General features: G+C 42.4%; 1 pseudogene; it reads right to left on the reverse strand.

Annotated features, from left to right (window-relative positions):
• Nucleotides 1–1,291: 1,291 nt before the first annotated feature.
• LOC114216660 (large ribosomal subunit protein uL24 pseudogene) lies at nucleotides 1,292–1,730 on the reverse strand (annotated as a pseudogene).
• Nucleotides 1,731–2,313: the final 583 nt, after the last annotated feature.

A 2,313-nucleotide genomic window follows, 5' to 3' on the forward strand; every position in this document is an offset into this window, starting at 1 on the left:
GGCAAATAAGAGAGTCAATGAAAGCCACCATAGTTTTCAAGGGTTTTTGGAGATGAAAGGGAAAGTAGAGAGCAATAAGGAGATGACTAGATAAAGCGAAATACAATGCCTTTCAAATATAATCACAATATTTTCATTAGATGGATAGGATCCAATATCAAGACAGTCCTGCAACTGCTTATACCATTTTATTCTCTGTTAAATCTGTCAGTTGCTCATCATACTAACTTGGCTAAAGTTACATTCACTGAAATCATGAAATGCAGAGATAAATGAGAAATTAATCCTGAATTGAGAAATCAAATGTTGATTGTCTAATATTTGTGTCTGTATCTAATCAAAACTGCCTATATTTTTAAATTGCCTACCTTTGGCAACATTCATCCATGCTGGGTATCATCTTTTCCACATGGACACCAGCTATCTAGGGCAGGAAGGGCTCGGGCCAGCAGAGCAAGGAAAGCATAGGAAGGAGTGTGGACTGCACAGTGGGAAGGCAGCTATCTGTTGAGGATGTGTTGGTGCCAGGGGACACGTGGCTCTCGATGATGGGCCCCAGATTCTAGCCAAAGTCACTGGGCGAATGAAAAGAGTGGATGTGTGTTATCGAAGCCATGTTGTTACCAGCAAGCACACAAGTCCTAGAGGGGAATGCTATTGTAAAATCACAGCCTGTGGGTTAGCAGTTATCCACCGCCTCCCCCATTAAGGATAACTTTGCCTTTCCACCTTAACTAAAGGAGAGTTAACAGGTAGATGATGATGTATCCTCACAGCTCAGCAAACATGGTTTTCCCTACCTCCCAAAGTGTGAAAGAGTAGAGACAAAGCATATTATTGATCCCCTTTCTCTTTCTTCTCTATCCCATTAATAAATCACTACATCTATAAATCTGATTGAAAAACAACGTTGATCATACTTTATTTCTAATTGGTTACAGACCATAACACAGCCACTTCCTATTTTTTTTTTAAGGAGGCTCCACACCCAGGGTAGAGCCCAACACAGGGCTTGAATTCATGACCCTGAGATCAAGACCGGAGCTGAGATCGAGAGCCGGACACCTAATTGACTGAGCCACCCCGGCCCCCCTCTGGTATGTATTAATTACAAACAAGTGTCCTTGGTTTAAATAGTATTTTAAAGGTAAACCATTTCTAGGATTCTTAAGGACATTACTCAATTTATCTTTTATTTTAAAAATTAGATGATGGCATTCCTATTTCATTCTTACTTTTTACTTTTTTTTCATTTTAACAGTTTTTATTTAAAGTCATATATAAGATTACTTTATTCCTGCATTTTCTCAATTGTTTCTTCCTTTAATTTGCCCTTTTCCTTTCCTAATACTTGGTGAGATTTGGCTTTATGTTCAGGACCTTTTGCAGTCTTTGTCCAGGTACAGTCTAGTGCTAATCACCTTGCTAGGATGAATGCCCACATGGACAGCTGTGCTACTTGCCTTTTCTCGCTGTACTTGTTCGATGTAGATGACGTATTTCTTCCTGTAAACCTGGACGACTTTGCCGATTTGCTGACCTTCGTGGTGCCCTTGCACAACCTGTAGTTCATCATCCTTTCGGATGGGCATGGATCAAATGTTCTAGTTCTGTCTCAGCTCTCTGGAAAGAGGGGAAGACATAGTCTTCCTGCAAATGTGGGAAAGTGCATTGAAATGCCTTTTACAGTTCTTGCTATGGCCAGAAATCACAAAGGGATTGAACTTCATTTTGGCTGCTAGCACTTCCTTAATTTTTACTTTATTTCTTTTTTTTTTTTTAATTTATTTATTTGACAGAGAGAGACACAGCGAGAGAGGGAACACAAGCAGGGGGAGCGGGAGAGGGAGAAGCAGGCTGCCCGCCGAGCAGGGAGCCCGATGCGGGGCTCGATCCCAGGACCCTGGGATCATGACCTGAGCCTCAGGCAGACGCTTAACGACTGAGCCACCCAGACGCCCCAATTTTTACTTTTTTCCTAAGATTTATTTTTATTTTAGAGACAGAAAGAGAGTGCAAATGTGCATGAGCAGGAGGAGGGGCAGAGGGACAGGAAGAGGCAAAGAATCTCAAGCAGACTCCCTGCAGAGTGCGGAGCTCTATGTGGGCCAGGATCTCACAACCCCGAGACCATGACCCTAAGCCCATGACCTGAGCCAAAATCAAGAGTTGGATGCTCAACCAATTGAGCCACCCAGGCCCCCCTTTAATTTTTACTTTTGAATGCAAGTATAAGCACCCAGCCCTTGGGAGGATTGGATGCATGTAGATTAGGCTCTTTACCTTTTTGACTCTCCTTTCCTGAGATCATTG

This window comes from Eumetopias jubatus, unplaced genomic scaffold, assembly GCF_037043125.1.
Source record: "Eumetopias jubatus isolate StellerSeaLion01/CBP00866 unplaced genomic scaffold, mEumJub1_p1.0 scaffold_8, whole genome shotgun sequence".
Lineage (NCBI taxonomy): Eukaryota > Metazoa > Chordata > Mammalia > Carnivora > Otariidae > Eumetopias > Eumetopias jubatus.